Here is a 21,297-nt window from a genome sequence, read left to right as displayed (position 1 = left end):
GTGGTCTGAGAGACTGTTTGTTATTATTTCCATTCTTTTGCATTTGCTGAGGAGTGTTTTACTTCCAATTATGTGGCCAATTTTAGACTAAGTGCTATGTGGTGCTGAAAAGAATGTATACTCTGTTGATTTGGGGTGGAGAGTTCCATAGATGTCCATTAGATCCACTTGGTCCAGAGCTGTGTTCAAGTTCTGAATATCCTTGTTAACTTTCTGTCTTGTTGATCTAATATTGACAATGGGGTGTTAAAAACTCCCACTATTATTGTGTGGGAGTGTAAGTCTGTTTGTAAGTCTCTAAGAACTTGCTGTATGAATCTGGGTGCTCCTGTACTGGGTGCATGTATATTTAGGATAGTTAGCCCTTCTCGTTGCATCGATCCCTTTACCATTATGTAATGTCTTTCTTTGTCTTTTTTGATCTTTGTGGGTTTGAAGTCTGTTTTATCAGATACTGGGATTGCAACTCCTGGTTTTTTTTTGCTTTCCATTTCCTTGGTAAGTAGTCCTCCATCCCTTTATTTTGAGCCTATGTGTGTTTTTGCAAGTGAGATGGGTCTCCTGAATATAGCTTATGAAAGGGTCTTGACTCTATGCAATTTACCAGTCTGTGTCTTTTAACTGGGGGCATTTAGCTCATTTACATTTAAGATAATATTGTTATGTGTGAATTTGATCCTGTCACTATGATGCTAGTGATGCAGTTTCTTCATCGTGTCAATGGTCTTTACATTTTGGTATGTTTTTGCAGTGGCTGGTACAAATTTGTCTTTTCCATATTTAGTGCTTCCTTCAGGAGCTCTTGTAAGGCAGGCCTGGTGGTGAAAATATCCCTCAGCTTTTGGTTGTCTGTAATGGATTTTATTTCTCCTTTGCTTATGAAGCTTAGTTTGGCTGGATGTAAAATTCTGGGTTGAAAATTCTTTTCTTTAAGAATGTTGAATATTGGCCCCCACTCTTTTCTGGCTTGTAGGATTTCTGCCGAGAGATCTGCTGGTAGTCTGAATGGGCTTCCTTTTGTGGGTAACCCAACCTGTCACTCTGGCAGCCCTTAACATTTTTTTCCTTCATTTCAACCTTTGTGAATCTGATGATTATGCTTCTTGGGGTTGCTCTTCTCGAGGAGTATCTTTGTGGTGTTCTCTGTATTTCCTGAATTTGAATTTTGGCCTATCTTGCTAGGTTGGGGAAGTTCTCCTGGATAATATCCTGAAGTGTGTTTTCCAACTTGGTTCCATTCTCCCCAACACTTTCAGGTGCACCAATCAAATGTAGGTTTGGTCTTTTCACACAGTCCCATATTTCTTGGAGGCTTTGTTTGTTCTTTTTCATTCTTTTTTCTCTAATCTTGTCTTCATGCTTTATTTCATTAAGTTGATCTTCAATCTCTGATATCGTTTGTTGCGTTTGATTGGTTTAGCTACTGATACTTGTGTATGTCTCACAAAGTTCTTGTGTTGTGTTTTTCAGCTCCATCAGGCCATTTATGTTCTTCTCTAAACTGGTTATTCTAGTTAGCAGTTCCTGTAATCTTTTATCAATGTTCTTAGCTTCCTTGCCTTGGGTTAGAACTTGCTTTTTTAGCTTGGAGGAGTTTGTTATTACCCACCTTCCAAAGCCCACTTCTGTCAATTTGTCAAACTCATTCTCCATTCACTTTTGTTCCTTTGCTGGCAAGGAGCTGTGATCCTTTGGAGGAGAAGAGGCATTCTGGCTTTTGGAATTTTCAGCCTTTTTGCACTGGTTTTTCTTCATCTTCATGGATTTATTTACCTGTATTCTTTGATGTTGGCGACCTTCAGATGGGGTTTTTGTGTGGGTATACTTTTTGTTGATGTTGATGCTATTGCTTTCTGTTAGTTTTCCTTCTAATAGGCAGGCCCCTCTTCTGCAGGTCTGCTGGAGTTTGCTGGAAGTCCACTCCAGACCCTGTTTGCCTGGGTATCACCAGCAGAGGCTGCAGAATAGCAAAGATTGCTGCCTGCTCCTTCCTCTGGAAGCTTTGTCCCAGAGGGGCACCTGCCAGATGCCAGCTGGAGCTCTCCTGTATGAGGTGTCTGTAGACCCCTGCTGGGTGCTGTCTCTCAGTCAGCATACACAGGGGTCAAGGACCCACTTGAGGAGGCAGTCTGTCCTTTAGCGGAGCTTGAGCCCTGTACTGGGAGATCTGCTGCTCTCTTCAGAGCTGGCAGGCAAGAACATTTAAGCTTGCTGAAGCTGTGCCCACAGCAGCCCCTTCTCTCAGGTGCTCTATCCCAGGGAGATGGGAGTTTTATCTATAAGCCCCTGACTGGGGCTGCTGCCTTTATTTCAGAGATGCCCTGCCCAGAGAGGAGGAATCCAGAGAGGCAGTCTGGCTACAGTGGCTTTGCCATGCTGCAGTGGGTTCACCCAGTTTGAACTTCCTAGTGCCTTTGTTTACAATGTAGGGGGAAGACTGCCTACTCAAGCCTTAGTAATGGCGGATGCCCCTCCCCCCACCAAGCTCAAGCATCCCAGGTGGATTTCAGACTGCTGTGCTGGCAGTGAGAATTTCAAGCCAGTGGATCTTAGCTTGTTGGGCTCCGTGGGGGTGGGATCCACTGAGCAAGACCACTTGGCTCACTGGCTTCAGTCCCCTTTCCAGCGGAGTGAACATTTCTGTCTTGCTGGCATTCCAGGCGCCACTGGAGTACAAAAAAAAAAAAAAATCCTGCAGCTAGCTCAGTGTCTGCCCTAACGGCCACCCAGTTTTGTGCTTGAAACCCAGGACCCTGGTGGTGTAGGCACCTGAGGGAGTCTCCTAGTCTGTGGGTTGTGAAGACTGTGGGAAAATGTAATGTTTGGGGAGTGCACCATCCCTCATGGCACAGTCCCTCATGGTACTGTCCCTCCCGGCTTCCCTAGGCTAGAGGAGGGAGTTCCCCAACCTCTTGTGCTTCCTGGTGAGGCAATGCCCCACCCTGCTTCGGTTCGCCCTCCATGGGCTGCACCCACTATCTAACCAGTCCCAATGCGATGAACCAGGTACCTCAGTTGGAAAAGCAGAAATCACCTACCTTCTGCCTTGACCTTGCTGGGAGCTGCCGACTGGAGCTGTTCCTATTCGGCCATCATGCCAGCCCCCCCAAGTTTTTATTTTATAACTAGGTTCTTTGATTTATTTTCCTTTCCCCTTGCCTTGGTCTCTTGAGGCAGCCTCTGAGGAACTTTGCCTTAATTTCTTTTTTTTAAGTTTAATTAAATTTAATTTTAAGTTACAGGATACACGTGCAGGACGTGCAGGTTTGTTACATAGGTAATTGTATGGCATGGTGGTTTGCTGCACCTGTTAACCCATCACCTAGGTATTAAGCTCCACATGCAGTAGCTATTTCTTTGCATTTTTCTCAGATCCCAACTCTAGGAGTTGTAATATCACTTTATTTAGGGAGAAGTTCTTGAAATTTTAGCCTAGTTTAAAGGCAGTTAGTGGCAGCTATGCTGAATGCACAGGCAGTTGAAGAAGGTAAAGGACACACATCCCTAAGGTGATCTGCAAGCAGTTAAATTAATTTCCATGGTCTAATTCTCTTTGCATTTGTTGATCCTTAGATGGGCACTCCTTCAGGGCTCCCATGTGACTATTTGCACTTCCTCCAAATGTTTTAACTTTTTTCTTTTCTAATTTCTTTGTACAAAAGATCTTATCTACTTTAGCTTTTCAGGTTAATCAATCAACTGCCACTTGTTCTCTGCCTTTAGGAATTCTTCATCATTTCTGGCCTGCTGATGGAATACTTTCTTATACATTATTCCCAATTGCAAAATCTGGGGTCAGATATATTAGGGTTCTTCAGAACCTATAGAACCAATAGGATATATATAGGTGTATAGAAAGAGGTTTATTATGAGGGTTTGACTCATACAATTGTGGAGGCTGAGAAATCCTACAATCTGCCATCTGCAAGCTGGAGGCCTAGGAAAGATGGTATAGTTCCAGTTCAAACCCAAGGGATGAGAACCAGGGAAGCCAATGGTGTAAGACCCTGTTTGAGTTTGAAGGCCTGAGAACCACAGGGGTAGCTTAAGCAGAAAGCAAATTCACCCCTCCCTTACCTCTTTGTTCTATTCGGTCCCTCAATTAATTAGATGATGCCCTGTGACATTGGTGAGGCTGTTCTTTATTCAGCCTATCTATTCAAATGCCAGTCTCTCACAGACACACCCACAAGTATGTTTTATCCCCTATGTGGGCATCCTTTAACCCAGTCAACACACAAAATTGATCCTCTTGCCTGCTTTGGAATAAAATAATATATCACTTAGTTTTATGGCCCACCCTTATTCAAAATGGGTTCCCATTTTATAACAAAGTCTAAAGTTATTACAATAGCCTAGAAGTCTCTTTTCAGTCTTGCTTCTACCCACCCCAGTGCCTGCCTCCCTTCATTTTTCCACTCTCTCACTCCTTTCTGTCACATTGGCCCTCTTGCTGTTTCTCACATTCGGCAAGTATTTTCCCATCTCCTAGACCCTTGCAGTTACCCATCCCTCTCTTAGGCATACACTCTCCCCAGACATTCTTACAGATTGGTCCCTTAATCCATCCAAGTCTCTGTTACAGGTTACCTCCTCAAGGGGGTCTGCTGAGACCACTCTATCACAGGTAGAGTCTCTCTATCTCCTCCATGCTGTTTTATCTTTCCTGATAGCTCTTACTTCCTGACAGTATGCTATATACTTACCTGCCTAACATGTTCACTCTACATTCAGCACATGGAATAGTACTTGAGTTTAGAAGGAAGGTGGTAAATACCTGTTGAGTTAACAAATAAAACAATAATGTCCATTACAAAATCTGAAAAGTGAATTTTAAATTTTTAAGTTCAATTTTATCATTTATTTAAGACTAAACAACAGAAAAAGTCAACAATAAAATTATTACTGCAAGTATAGTTTATTTCTTTACTCAAGTAATTAGTACAGCAGTAGCTGATATATTTAGTAGTCTAAAAATCTGAAAATATATATGGCTAAATGATGGTTAAATAGATTATCATCATTTCTAAAAGCCTCTGTGAGGATGTACAGTTTAATCATTAAACACAAGGAGGTGAAAAGACCATTACGTTCCTCCCTTCTGTATAGTTTATTTTCTGTTCCATTTATTATTTATACAGCATTTATCACCATAGCATCTATGCTTCATTAGCAAAAAGCAAGCAGAGAAGGCAGGAGTTGAAAAATTATGCTGTCTGACCTACTTATCTGAAAGCATTCTACCCAAGAGAAAGAACCTCAAACTAGAATAACTAACATTCTTGGTGACCACAGACTGTCACTGTACTTGTCTGGGCCTCATGTGTGAAATAACAAATTTTAAAATGGTGACAAGGTATTTAGCTCTAACCATCTGCAATTCAGTAGCTCTAGTTATATTTAGTTAAATATAACTAGTTTTAAACAGATTTCTGCACTTTTTATATTAATTTTCCCTTATATCATTATGATTACTGATTATAAAAATACAGTATAAAATAAATGATAAACATAAATACAGCATAAATATAAAACATATGTAAGGAAACAGTACAATTTCCATTCAATGTTCTCAGCCACAGCTATCTAACATGTAAGATAAACATGTCGAAAGACCTATAACGTAACAGTTAACATCATGGAAACTAGAGCCACGCTGGCTAGGTTAAAATCGAATTCAGCTACTCTCTAGATAAATAAGTTTGGGCAAGTCATTTAACTTCTTTGTGCGTCCATTTTCTTAGCTGCATATGAGAATACTTTATGAGATTCCTATGGTAATTAATTTGAGTGAAGCCCTGAGAACACTGGCCGATAACGCAAAAGCGCTACTTAAGTGCTTCTACTATTATTATCTAATTCAAAGCGTTAATATAATTAAATGAGGAAGCACATTTAATATAACACAATATCTAGAAGAAGAAATATATCAATTCAATGATACTTATTGGGGGCGTTCTTTGTGTCAGACAGTGAGCTAGACATTAAGGATGCAAGAGTGAATTAAACAAAGTCCCTGCCTCCTGGTGCTTGTACTCTATTAGAGACAGAGCGTGTACAAATAACAATAGAAGATACTGTTTCAGGTGGTGAAAATTAAAAACGAAAATAACAAGTTTGGAAGAGAGAATGTCAGGTTTCCTATTTTGTTAATCAAGGAAATCTTGTCCGACAAGAAACATTTTTTCCCCCAAGTTATATGATAAAGTAAACAGAACTTTATAAATGCAGAGTGTCAATGCTAGCATCAGAGTTTTAAATTGAAATTTGTTATGTTTTGAAGGAATACTAGCATTTGGCCTATTATTACTATTATTCTGATAAAAATTAGAATGATGACAAATGCCTCCTTTTGAAATTCACTGATGCATTTAGAAAACATGCTGTCATTTTGGCCACTTCTATATTATTTTCAGTAAAAAGCATTAATATAGTTTATCCCATAAAGAGCATTTTTAAACATTATCTATGTCTTGTGAGTCTTCAGTGTTCATAATAATAATCATAACTTAAAAATGCATATTTTTAAAATTTATACAAATACATGAGTAGCTTTGGGCAATGATTAGGAAATTGAGCAATACAGAGATGTCCAAAATCATACCAGCACTTAAACCTAGGTCCTTGTTACTAAATTCAGGATTCTTCTCACTACTCTCAACAGCTCAAATGATAACATTTAATTGGCTTGACTCTGCAGCTTTTTAATTCTTAAATACATATTACTAGCTTTTGTGCCATTTATTTGTATTCCTGATATCAGACTGCACAAGATAATTTCATTTGCAGCTTTAGTGGACTTTCATGGTCTTTGCCTTCACATGAGAAAAGTGTAGAATTCATTATTTTCATACTCAGTATCTCATTTATAATTCAACAGTTTTTTTTTCTATTATCAAGTTTCTCAATCCATGGTAAATGATTTACTCAATGTGTCAGTTAAAGAAAGAGAAAATATTTTAAACTTTAATGAGTAGTTTATCAGTATAACATGAAACAGTAGTTCTTGAACAATATGTTCTACTAAAGCATTGTAAGCTACTCATGCTATGGTATAGACTGTGAAGCATAAAGAATTGCAAATGTGAACAGGCAAAATGAATACCCACATTACATGAATACACTGGTTTTTATAGTGGGCCAACACCTAGAGTAGCTAATGGTGATAAGGCTCCTCTTATGGGTTGGCTGTGTATCAGTGAAAAAGAGATTCGTGCTTAGAAGAACTGAGCAAGAGTAATAAATAATTATTTGAAATTCTTATTCAAGTATTTTGCCCATTAAACCACTGAAACACTTTAAAATAACATTACGTGTTTTCAATTCATGAGACTAACTGTATAGAAAGGCATTATTTTAGAAACATTTAAAAATACAGTCCCATTAAATCACTTTTCTTTAAAAAAGAGTAATACATGATAGTTTGTCAATTTATTATCTTTTTAAGTTTTTTGTAGTGTGATTTTCTCAGTTAAAACCCTGATGCCTTACTCTTCTAAATATGATAAATATACAAATCCTAATACACACAACAATGTTGCACCTTATACTTTCCCCAAACGTGCTTATATGTTATCTCATTTGAGGTTCACAATTACATGTAAAACAGTGAGAACAGTGCCTAGCACAAAGCTAGCAGTTAATCATGCTATTTGTTATTTTCCAGCAGCATGTCAAGCTCTATGTATTGAACTATACTTCTTACCCACTCACCCAAATCTCCAGTCACTTTCTGCCATTTTCTCACTTGATTGGGAATCACCTAGACACTCTACTCTGAAAACTGGGAGACATCAGTGACTCCACCTGCTCCGTCATCCTCTGCCTTACCTCTCTACTTAACCACTATCATCTCCTCTACATTCTCATCATATATGCATTGGTACAGGTGTTCATAATTTTTTGCCAAAACTATTGCAATTACCTCTCTCTTAATCTAGAAGAGACCCCATCTCTGACCCCTGTATAATTCAATTGCTATGCAGCTGGGAGAAGAAATCCAGTCATGTTGGTTGCTTAATTGGCCTTAAAACTCCCCACTAATTTTGGGATAAGACCCAAACATTCTCAGCCTCAGCCTCATCTTTGATACTCCTGATCAACCCAATCACATCCTCCTACTGTTCGCTCCCTTTATAGCAAATTACATGTAATTCTCAGAATGCACTATGTCATCTTAAGCCTTCCTGCCATTGCACAGCCACTTCATCTGGGAAGATCACTCTCCACTCTTTCTTTGCCTGGATAACTTCTGTTTATCTTTCAAGTCTTGGGCTAGGCATCTATTCCTCTGTGATGATTACACTTGTGACCTCGTCTGGGTAACTGCCCTTGAGGTTCTGTGACCATATTGCCCTGGGTTGTTTCCATCATGGCCTTCATTCATTGGTATTATGATTCATTTATTAAATATCTGTTGAATGTTGAAGGAGAAAACTAAGCAGATAATTACTAAAAGTGTTACATCAAAAGTAGGCCTTTTTAATGCTGATTCAAAGACCTCTTGCTCTGCGCAACTTCCTCACAATGCTTTTTTTACCCCCAAAAGGGCTCCATTTCAAAAGTTTACTTTTCTCTCTTCTTTCCAGACTAGTAAAATGTTTTATGAAGTCACCCCCTAACTCTGGGCAGGATGGGCCAAGCTCTATATAAAGGGAGATAAATCAATGGGTTTTGGACTTCTCTACCTTGCATACTGTGTATCTGGCTTACGGCTGTAAACTTGTGATGCTTCCTCGCTGCTTTTTCTCATTTATAGTGTCCATGTACACCTATGCATCATTATTTCTTATTCAGGCCCAAACCAGTGACTGGGCCTTCTTTTTTCCCTTGCTTCTTTCTTTACTGGTTCCTTCTTTTCTTCCTTCCATCTTTCAACAGATATTAACAGAGTATATACTGTGTACCATAGAATCTATTAGTTGCTGTAGTAGCGTGGTGAACAAGACAGATATGGTTGTGATTTTAATAGAGCTTTAAGAATTTGCCAAGGGATAACTATAAAATAAAAAAATTACACTGTTAATTATTTAATTATAATATTGTTAAAAGGGAAAAAAGGAAGAAGTAATTTTGTTAATAAGTTTCTGAGGAATTTAGAGCGATGGACAGTGGTTGGATAAGAGGTGGCTTGCGGTCAATTCTCTAGGAGTGCTGCGGTCATTAGAAGTATCCTAGTTTAAAGAGAAATTTTCTAATCTGTGTTTCACCAAACACACTTTACCTCCGTTTGAGTAGTGTTGGGAAGAAAGCAAACTGGTTAAACTTATTGATATAAGTTATTATAACTTATTGATATAAGTATATATAATATACTTATTGATATATGTATATATAATATATACTATGTATATATTATATATACATAGTATAATATATATTACACTATATAATTATATATATAATTATATATATACAGTATATCTACACATGATATAGTATATATATTATAATATATTCTACTATATTATATATTATATACAATAATATATAAAATTGTTTATATATAAATTTATATATGCATATATTCACATGCTATATATAATTTCTATATATATAAAATATATATCACCATATATATAGTGATAGCCTTGAATAATGGATAAAAATAATTCACAGTGCTAATATTATTGAGTATAATATTTTCTAAACACCAATTAGAATACAAAACTAAAACATCTTTCTGCTTTCAAAGTCCTTTGTCTTAATTTTGCCTTTGTCTTTGATTTTGCCTCTCTCTACTAATTTAATGCTTATTATATGCTAGGCACAACATGTTCGAAGGAGATAATATCTAGAAATGATTATTTGTGCTCTAAAATGGGTCAATACAGAGTTTCTTGAAACAGAAATATCCCCTAGTGGATTTTATTTTTTTTTTGAGACAGAATCTCCGTGCGGCGTCCAGGTTGGAGTGCAATGGTGCAATCTTGGCTGACTGCAACCTTCAGCTCACTGCAACCTCTGCCTCCCAGGTTCAAGTGATTCTCCTGCCTCAGCCTCCTGAGTAACTGGGATTACAGGCATGCGCCATCATGCCCGGCTAATTTTTGTATTTTCATCATGTTGGCCAGGCTGGTCTTGAACTCCTGACCTCAGGTGATCCACCCACCTTGGCCTCCCAAACTGCTGGGATTACAGGCGTGAGCCACCGTGCCTGGCCTTCCTAGTAGATTTCTAAATGTTTCAATTTTGTAAACGTGTATAAATGATTTACATACACAGCTTCTCTTGAATACAGTTGCACAAAGTCAGAAGCACTGGTGTATACATAGTGTCTGTAATTGGGCATGGTTCCATGCATCAACTATAGTATAGTATAGTAAAACATGCTGTTAAAGAGTAGGTTTGTTGTGGAAGGCTTAAATTGCTGTGTCGAGATACCAAATGCTTACTCGTATACATTGTTTTATGCTGATGAAAGACATTAAAAGTGATGTTTCCAGACATTAAAAAAAGAGTTGGTGATGGAGGAGGAGCGATAGAAAGAAGCTTTAATCAGTTAGTAAAATGTGTTTTAGTTTTATTTAATTCTGTCTGACTAAAAGAAAATTAGATAGGTAAACATCTTTCAAAGATGCCACGTAAGTCCCCAACATATTATAACAAAAATTTAAAGATGAACATAAAATATCCACTTGATTGAAAAAATGTAGTATACCATGGCTTCAGAAGACACATTGATTTTTAAGAAGGTGTAGATGTGTGTTGTAAAATTTTAATCTTTTCTCTAGTTATTTAATATTCCCTATGCATAGGGCACACTTCCTTGGCCTTTGGTAATACCCACAGACAAACAGCACAACTGCTGCAGGATTCCAACAGCAGGGACTTGTCAGTGCTGGATAGAGATTGCATGGCACATGCCAGCTCAAACATGGATATTTCCTCTTTCTGTTTTCCTGTTTCCAAAGGCCAGCCAATCAGGAGTACAAACTCTCAAACCTGGCACATTTGATTTAGAATCTCAATACAAATGATTATGCTTTCATTCCAATGCCTCTGCAGGTGACAGAAAGTAAGCTGCCTTCTCTCCAGGAGAGGACTGCAGTCAATATGTTCACAAGTGCTTTTCTTTTATAAAGAAAAGTATTTATGAATGCAGGGCACTGTTTAGAAAAACTGATAGTCAGCTATTCTTAAATCAGTGCTTATTAAGTTTCAAACCATGGTCAGGGAGTAAAGAGGTATGTGGACACTGCCTATGGCTCCTTTTGTGTATTCCATATTGGGTAAATCTAATGAAATTAGAGATTTTTTCCACTTTCACCTTCTCTCTCAAATATGACCTATGTGTAAATCTTTATATTTTCTGATTTAAAAAAACTGAATGCGAATTTCAAGGGGATATTCTCTAAGTTATCAATGATTGTTTTCTGTGTATACATTTCATACTTATTAATATTTGGTAAGCATTTGTGAAATAGCAGATAATTGTGTATTAATTTTCTATTGCTGCATAACATAGTACGGCAAACTTAGCAGCTTAAAACAATATTCTTATATTAGCTCATAGTTCTGTAAGTCTGGCATACAGCACAGTGGGACTGGATTTTCTGTTCAGGGTATCACAAGGCTATCATTATTTGTTAATTGGCCTGAATACTCATCTAAAAACTCTGGGAGAAAGTTCTCTTCCAAGTTTATTTGGGTTGTTGGTAGAATCCAATTCCTTGCAGTTGCATAAGTGAGGTCTTCATTTTTTTTTTTTTTCTGGCTAGTGGCTGGAGATCATTTTTAACAACTAAAGGACATGCTCAGATCTTTTTCCCATGGCCTTGTCCATCTTCAAACCAGCTATGGCATGTCAAATCCTTTTTATATTTCAAATCTCTGACTTCCCTTTTGCTTCTAACTAGAGAAAAACCTCTGCTCTTAGAGGGCTCATGTGACTAAGCTAAATCCATCTGGACAATCTTCCTATGATAAGATTGACTGATGAGTGACCTTGATTACCTCTGCAAAATCCTGATTGCCATGTAACATAACAGAATCATGGGAATAACATTGGGGTTGGAAATCATGAGAGCCATCTTAGAATTCTGCCTACCACACTGGGTACCACAACCTTCCTAGTTATTACCACCTGTTAATAGTTTCGAACTATTTTTCAAGTCTATAAGGTCTGGAAAACTGATAATAATGCAGGTGATTCTTATCCATAGAAATGCAAGTGAAATATGTCTGGTAGAATGCAGTTTATTGTTACTCTCTGGATACACCATTTTTGCATTTATTTGTAAACTAATTTCAACATTCTTTATTGGCTCTGTAAATATGGTTGTTTAATTCCTCCTTTGAATTAATTGTAACATCTTACTGTTTCCTGCACTAAATTATGAATTCAAATGATGTGTTTTCATTATATATTTGTATAAATTATGATTTTCTATTTTAAAAAATTGCCTTTTAACAATATTTATTATATGTTAATCACTCTAGTAGTTTATTAGCACACAAAGATACAACCTTAGATAAGGTCATATGAAGGTTGTTCTTTTGAAAACCGAAAATTTCCTAGAAATAAAGGTTATAATTGAGCAGAAAAGATGTTACTGTTTCATACTGCTGAAAGAAATCATAGATTATACAAACAAATAGAATAACGTTCCATGCTCATGGATTGCAAAGATCAATATTGTTAAAATGATCATATTGGTCAAAGCAATCTACAGATTCAGCACTATTCCTATCAAACTACCAAGGTCATTTTTCACAGAATTAGAAAAAACTATTTTGAAATTCATACGGAACCAAAAAAGATCCCAAATAGCCAAGCAATTCTAAGCCAAAAGAACAAAGCTAGAGACACCACAGTATATGACTTTAAACTATAATATAAGGCTACAGTAATCAAAACATCATGGCACTGGTACAAAAACAGACACATAGTCTGATGGAACAGAATAGAGAACCCAGAAATAAAGCTGCACACCTACAACCATCTGATCTTCAACAAAATCAGTAAAAATAAGCAATGGGGAAAGGACTCTCTATTCAATAAATGGTGCTAAAATAACTGGCTAGCCATATGCAGAAGATTGAAACTGGACCCTACCTCTCACCATATACAAAAATTAACTGAAGATCAATTAAAGGTTTAAATGTAAAACCTCAAATCATAAGATTCATAGGAGAAAACCTAGGAAACACCATTCTGGACATTGTCCTCAGGAAACAATTTATGAGTAAGTCCTCAAAAGCAGATGCAACAAAAACAAAAATGGACAAGTGGGACTTTTAATTAAACTAAAAAGCTTTCACACAACAAAAGAAACTATCAACAGAGTGAACAGACAACTTACAGAATGGGAGATAATTTTCATAAACTATGCATCTGACAAAAGTCTAATATTCAGAATCTATAAGAAGCTTAACCAATTCAACAAGCGAAAACCAAATAATCCCATTAAAAAGTGGGCAAAAGACATGAGACACTTCTCAAAAGAAGAATCCAACCATCCAACAAATATATGAAAAAATGCTCAACATCGCTAATCATCAAAGAATGCATATCACAACCACAATGAGATACCGTGTCACACAAGTCAGAATGGTTATTATTAAAAAGTCAAAAAACAACAGATACTGGTGAGCCTTCAGAGAAAAGTATAGCAGCTTGTACACTGTTAGTGGGAATGTAGATAAATTTAGTCCCTGTGGAAAGCAGTTTGGAGATGTATCAAAAAACTTAAAATAGAACTACCATTCAACCTAACAGTCTCATTACTGGGTATATATTCAAAAGAAAATAAATCACTCTACCAAAAAGATACGTGCACTTGTATGTTTGCATCAGTGCTATTCACAATAGCAAAAACATGGCATCAATTTAGGTGTCCGTTAATGGCGGACTGGATGAAGTAAATGTTGTACATATACATCATGTAATACTATGCAGCCATACAAAAGAATGAAATCGTCTTTTGTGGCAACATGGATGCAGGTGGAGGCCATTATTCTAAGTGAATTAACACAGGAACAGGAAAACAAATATTGCACCTTCTCACTTATAAATGGGAGCTAAACATAGGTACTCTGGACATGAAGATGGGAACAATAGAGACTAGAGACTACTATGGGGGTGGGGAGACAGGGGACAATGGTTCAAAAACTAGTGGGTACTATACTCACTATCTGGGTAATAGGATTGATCATACCCCACACCTCAGCATCATGTAATATACCCATATAACAAACCTACACATGTAACCCCTGATTCTAAAATAAAAGTTGAAATTAAAAATAACAAAGAGATAAAAATAATAAAAGAAGATGTTACTGTTTCGAGTGAAGTTTTATGCCAATAATGTATAGAAGCTATGGAAAGACTTACAGGTCTCAATTTCAGCAGCTGATTGAGAATTTTATTTTTGTAAGGGAAGAATATTGAGTACATATATTTAGTAATATTAACATAAGAATGACCTTACACTTTTTCTGAATCAAGGAAAGCCGTGAATAGGTGGGCTTACTTACTGAGAATCCAGAAAGGTAGAGGCCTTGCTCTTGATATGCTCACGTTGTTGAACACATAAATGGGACCGCTGATCAAACCGTCTTGTTGTTAGAACTCAGTGTAATACTGTATAGCTATATGGTTCAGTGGCCAATATTCAATCCTTATCGCAAAATTTATAATTGCATTTCATTTGGTAATTATGACATAAACATTGCCATTTGCTGTCCACTCTATAATTAAGTAGTATCTTTAGAGTATCGTGGTATAAATCATGTAATTCGTATGCATGGACTATAATATAAAGCAGATACAAGTACTCGTCTTAAAAATTTTTTTAAGGAATGGGTCCGTTAGTTAACTTACTTTATTTTAAAAAAAGTTGTGACTATATATTTTTGTGTGTCTTTGAAAGATAGCCAGATGTATTAGGCAACTTATTATACTTGCCAGATTTGGTCGTCTCAACATTGTGAACTCAAATTTTAGACCAATTATTTGGCTCAGTTCTTTTCAAGATATGACAGATTATGAGGATTTACAATAACAAAACATAGAAAACTTTTTGTGTTTGAGTGCTCATCATGTTCAAAGACAGTATTTCAGTTTGCTAAAATTAAATCCAATTAGGTGAATGAGATTATTACAAATTCTCTTTATACATAAAATGTGTAACTGTGGAAGGAAGAAAAAGAAAAGATAGTTAAATTTGCTTTACCTTGTTTCTAACTTTATATTGTGTTATTAGATACAGGCAGCAACACAACGAACGTTTTCTGGAAAATACGTTTTAAAAAAACAAATGTCTTAAGTTAGAGACAATGAAAAATAGCTTATTCACTAACAGTATCTTAGTCAAAAGCTTTGTGAACTTCAGAAGGAAAGCGTAAGACTATACTTCCTTCATTCTTCCTGAGAAAAATAATTCTCATGGGAAGCATCCTACTATGACTCATTTACAGTTTTGCATCTGTAAGAAAAATAGAAAAAGCTGACGCAGAAATCAGGATTTAATGAGTAAAATAAACTTATGAGCTTGTGTGATATTTCCTTTAGTATGATGAATAATTTGTCATTTCTAGATTCAGTGAGTAACAAGTTCACCCTTCACCCCTCTCACCAGGCTGTTTTGTTAAAGGCATCTGGCCAAATAAGATCAGGCTGTTGCTTCAAAATTATGAAGTACAAAGTATTTCTTTTAGACTTCACAAGTAGAACACTTCTATTTAAGTAAATTGTTTACCTTGTATTTGTTTGATATATTTTACTATAACACAAACGCTTGAGATACTCTCACTTTTTAAATTATAGTATAATGCATAATATACAAATTTGTATATTTGTCAATAAGTCCAAGTAACAAGTGAAGCGAATGAACGTATTCCAAAAAAATCAGTGGTCACTGGCTGGAAAGTTTTCTTTCTCAAATATGATCTAAAGCTGCGGTAAGATAGACTTCACATATAAATATTACACCTTTCCAGGATCATTTTCCAATGTGTTTGAACAGGGGAGCTCTCTCACAGCCACATTGAGCTGTACTTTGAATTTCTTGCTTTGATGCATTCCTGATTTTATTGCTGCTTAAAGGCAAAGTTTGGGTTTTATTTATTTTAAAAGCATTAGAGAAATATTTGCAGAATGACTGGATTTATAATAAAGGTTTCTAACAAACACATCAGTTAATAAACCGAGAACAGCACGCTTATGGCTTCACTTAGAAAACTGATAAAATGGCTTGCTTGATGACTCTTAAGCATGAAGTATTTTTTGAAGCTTTTCAAAAACTTTAGTGGTTTTTCACACAAGGACAATCAGGTTTAAAATACAAGCCACTGTTCTGCTGGATTTCAACAAATGCAACATTAGAAACTTGTTTAAATATGCATTACCAAATGAAAGCCAAAAAGATATAGGCTGGGATTTTATAGAGCCAAAATAAGCAATTAAAACGGGAAGAATTCGGTCTATACACATGTGGCCTACATTATGACAAGCCATTGTTGGACCAGGTTTTTTAACTAAATTGATATTAGGGCTCAGCTCACTTGGAGAAGCTTTCCTTTGGCCAGCCCAGACTTCACATAACTTTTCAAGTCCTTGGCCTCCAGAGCACCATTCAAGTTAGATTTTTATGAAGTCTTTCTTGACTGATTGAACTTACCTTGATTTCTTCTCATCAATAAATTATCAGTATCATACATTTATTATTTCTCAGTACACTGTGTCGCTTTAGTTTCAAGCTGTGTGCCTGTGCGTGTGCATGCACATGCGTGCGTGTTTCCGTGAACATACAAATCTTGTCTTCCATGCAAGAGTTTGCATTTCTCAATGCAGACGGTATGGCCCATGCTTTTGTATTTCCCATGGTGCCTTGTGTAGAGCATGTTATTAAGCATGAAATGGTTCCACTGTAAAACTCCAGGCTGCTGAGGCCAAAGGGGGTGCACAGGAAGTATACTAGAGTCCATATTTTTGCCTACTGGGGGATTCGTTTTCAACTTGGACCTAAGCTGGAATTTATTCTCCCAGCCAAAAAGCGGTAGAATATACACCCGCTCCTTGCAACGGCGACGGCTCTGGCAGAACACAGAAGCGGCAGACAAAGAGCACTCAGAGAAGACAGAAAGTTGCCGGGCTGCTCAAATAGAGACAGAAGCCAGTCCCTGTATAATAAATACTAGCAGTAGCCATTTAGTCGACAGCAAGGAGTGAAACAGCCTTCATTTTTAACTACATACAGTTTATGAAGACTCTATATTAAAATCTGAAAAGCAATTGTAGATATAAACTAAGATTTTTTCTACTATTAGTAATACGGAATTTGATACAAAGAAGTAATTATCTTTGTTTTTTTCGAGCTGGAGTCTCGCTCAGTCACCCAGGCTGGCATGCAGTGGCGCCATCTCGCCTCACTGCAAACTCTACCTCCCAGGGTCATGTGATCCTCCTGCCTCAGCCTCCCGAGTAGCTGGGACTACAGGCGTGCACCACCATGCCCGGCTAATTTTTGTATTTTTAGTAGAGATGTAATTATCCCAATATAGAAGAGCTAGGGGTATAAAGAAGAGGATGTGCATGTTAGATTGACAACAGATGAAGAAAATTAATCGTGCTGTACCTGAACAGAGGCACTTCACTAGTCTCACTGAGTCAATATATAGAATTAGAAAAGAATTCCAAACTCTACTCAGTGTCATTGCTAATATGTTATACATACTTATCCTTAAATGCAAGTGAACTTCAAGTCCATTCTTTTTTTTTTTTTTTTTTTTTTTTGAGACGGAGTCTCGCACTGTTGCCCAGGCTGGAGTATAGTGGCGTGATCTCGGCTTGCTGCAAGCTCCACCTCCTGGGTTCAAGCGATTCTCCTGCCTCAGTCTCCCAAGTAGCTGGGACTACAGGAGCCTGCCACCTCGCCCAGCTAATTTTTTTTTTTTTTTTTTTTTTTTTTGTATTTTTAGTAGAGACAGGGTTTCACTGTGTTAGCCAGGATCTCAATCTCCTGACCTCGCGATCCGCCTGTCTCTGCCTCCCAAAGTGCTGGGATTACAGGCGTGAGCCACCGCGCCCAGCTGGCCGTTCTTATTTAATACTTTTCCTTATAGAATCTTCAGTTAAAAAACTCTCTGGGTATCCATAATAATAAAAATCTGATTCTAGTAATTTGTCAGCATGTTCTGGCCTCTCTTTTGAACTTACCAGGCAGCATTCTTTATAGAAGATTGCTTCAAAAAAACTTATTCTTACAGAATACAACACACTAACACTTGGCTGGCAAACATGATTATTCAATAAATACCTGTTGATTTGTTTAACAACTCCAAATATAAAGAGTTTCTTCTTTTGAGCTCATCTCTAAAATAAAACAGGATAAGGCTACCCAATAATCTGTATATGTTTAAAAGAAAAAGGCAGGATGACGTCGGAAGCTTGATAACCTTAGAATTCATAGCAAAACAGTTGGCTGTTAATAAGCCTTACAGGGTGACATTTACCTTGGTCAGTTTACCTAGGCTCAGAGTTTGACATCCCAGCCAAAATAATCTTGTCAGTCACCCGGAGTTTGTGAATGTCAGGGAGGCTAACCTGCATTTTCTAAACACATAAGAGGCTGAAAAATGCCAACCTTGTTAATTTACTATATTAATAATTTAGGACTCTTAATCGCAAGTGAGAAAAATCCCAATGTCAAGCTGGCTTAAACACAAAGGGAATTGATTGATTGAAATGACCAATAAACTTTGGAAGTTTGACTGGCTTGATGTTGAGGCTCAAACAATTACCTGGTTCTTCATCTTGGGTTAATTTTCTCCCACATGTTGAATTCATTTTCAGACATGATCTCTTTTCTTAATTAAAAACTGACCACTGCAGTTCCAGATTTCACATTTAGTGTGGAAGGAATAGCCTCTCTTTCCTAACTGTTTTGGATCTTGTTGTGATGGCCCCCATAGGGTCACATACCCATACATGAACCAATCACCAGGGCAGGGAGATGGGTTGTGGGTGAAACATAGCTAAGGCGAGTGTCAACATGGTAGAAAATGGCTAGTGTCACTAAGAAGGGCAAGCAGATGCCAAAGGGCCGGAATATGTCATCCCCTCTCACAGGGAAGGGTAAAAAGGTCTTGGGGAAAACCATACAATCTACCATGCTACCCACTGTTGGAGTACATTAAAGAAATTATGTTGCCATATATTGTTTTATATTGCCTCGTTTATGTGATTCATGTTAGCCAGTCCTGAAGCCGAAAGTGAGGTCAGCCTACCTTGATAGTGTGGGTTGAGTGGAGAGATTAATTATCCAACAAAGGAAATGCCGTGTGTTATTTGCAAGTAAGAAAGATGCTGGGGGTTTTGGAGAGGGGTGAGGAGAAGAGCAATTCTATTAAGCAACGAGAACTACAACTGAATAAGCTATTCACTTTAGCCGGACCAGTGTATTTTTCCCCCAAGCAGGCTAGAAATGGAGATATAAATTGACAGATTTTTTCTTTTTTTGGTAGACAATTAGATTGAAGGAAATATGTTGTAAGATTCAAATATTTTGTAGCAGCAACCTATTGTATTTTTCTTCTTCACAATAATTGTGTATCTGATAAGTGATCTGGGCATTAGCTTGCTGGGGGCCTCATTGCAACCCTGTATGTGTCTTCCACAGCAGTAGTATGATGACCATGATAGCTGGTTAAGCAAACTCGGTTTTCAATTTGAGACAGCCAGTTTCCAACACAGATTACTTTTAAAACTCCAATGTAGCACTTGCATGTTTGTATGTTAGACATCAGTGAACTGTATAGACTGGCACATTTTCTAACATGACCCTCAGTTCCTTGTCTTTCTCTTCCATTTGCTTGAAAATACTCATAGTTAAGCGTATGACTTTAGGAAAATCACTTAACCTTTCTGGATCTCAGATTTATCCAGTGCAAATGAAATAATGTAAATTCCAGGCATCCTTTTCATATTCTCCATGACACTTTCTCAATAAAGGAGGTCATTTAAAGTGCCTCTCTTATTTTATGTATTCTATATATTCATATTGTACTTTTGCTGAGTTATGTGGTATCACATAAACCTCAAATCTCAGCGGCTTTGAAAACCAGGTTTATTTCTCAGTCATGATGCGTGTCAGCTGAGGCTCTGTTCCATATCATTTCCATTCAAGAACAAGGCCAGAGGAACAGCTTCTACCCAGGAAATGTCAGTTTGATGGCAGACAGAAGGATAATGATGACATGGGATAATTGACCAAAGCAAATCACGTAGCCAAGGCAAGTGTCAACGTGGTAGGAAGTGAGCTAGTGTCACGGAGAAGGGCAAGCAGATGCCAAAGGGCTGGGGTATGTCATCCTCTCACAGGGAAGTCTAGGGAGGGCTTGGGGAAAACAATGCAATCTACGATGCTACTCACTGTCATAATTAAAATATTATGTTGCTATATATTATTTTATATTACCATACTTACGTGAAATAATATGACATTTGAAAATACATTGTACTATTTTAGGGTGCTATATTTATAGTACAATGTCAGTGAGAACCAAATTTTTTCAATGCAAACTAATCATCAGTTGTGGTTCTTTGCAATTCGGTAGATTTAGGGATGATAATGAAACCTACAGAGAGGGGAAAACAATGGGAACCCTAGGTTTGGGACTTTCCCTTTACTTTGACTTCTGATTAGCTTTTCGAATTCTGAACTTCGGTGGCACAAATGATTAACCCTCAACAAACTGAATATCAAATATTCACCAAGTAAATAACTTAGTGAATTTAGCACAAGTAAGTAATATATGAAAATGCAGTATTGATGGGGCGGCCTTGAGGTTCTCTTTCTTCTGAAGAGTTACTGTGATGTCCAAGCCAGTCTAATGTTCTTGAAGTGTGATCCTGGAGCCAGCAGAATTAGCAGTTCCAGGGAATTTGTGAGAAATACAAATTTCCAGGCTTACCTTTGACCTAGCGAATCAGAAACTCTGGGGCTGAGCCTAGCCAAGTCCTCCAGTGGATTCTGAAATGCACGATAGTTTGGAAACCACTGGCCTAAGGAGTGCTCTTAAGTTTCTGATACTTTAAACCCCTCTGGGTGGGAGCTCTATTTCTAAGGGGCTAATGCACATCAGCACCTTTTCCTTTCAACTAGCAGAATCCAGATTTGTTTATAATCTCCATTTGAAACAACGTATCTCACACAGCCCAGTGTTATAAAACCTCAGCTCGGTCGTTGACATGGATTAGTGTGAGAAATATTTCTATATCACCACATATTTGCTTTAAAAATATGTTTTAGCTAGTTGCCTCAGTATGCCACTTTGACCAATGTTATATGATCT

The sequence above is a fragment of the Nomascus leucogenys genome, chromosome 23 (assembly GCF_006542625.1).
Source record: "Nomascus leucogenys isolate Asia chromosome 23, Asia_NLE_v1, whole genome shotgun sequence".
NCBI lineage: Eukaryota > Metazoa > Chordata > Mammalia > Primates > Hylobatidae > Nomascus > Nomascus leucogenys.
This window is presented reverse-complemented; position numbering follows the sequence as displayed.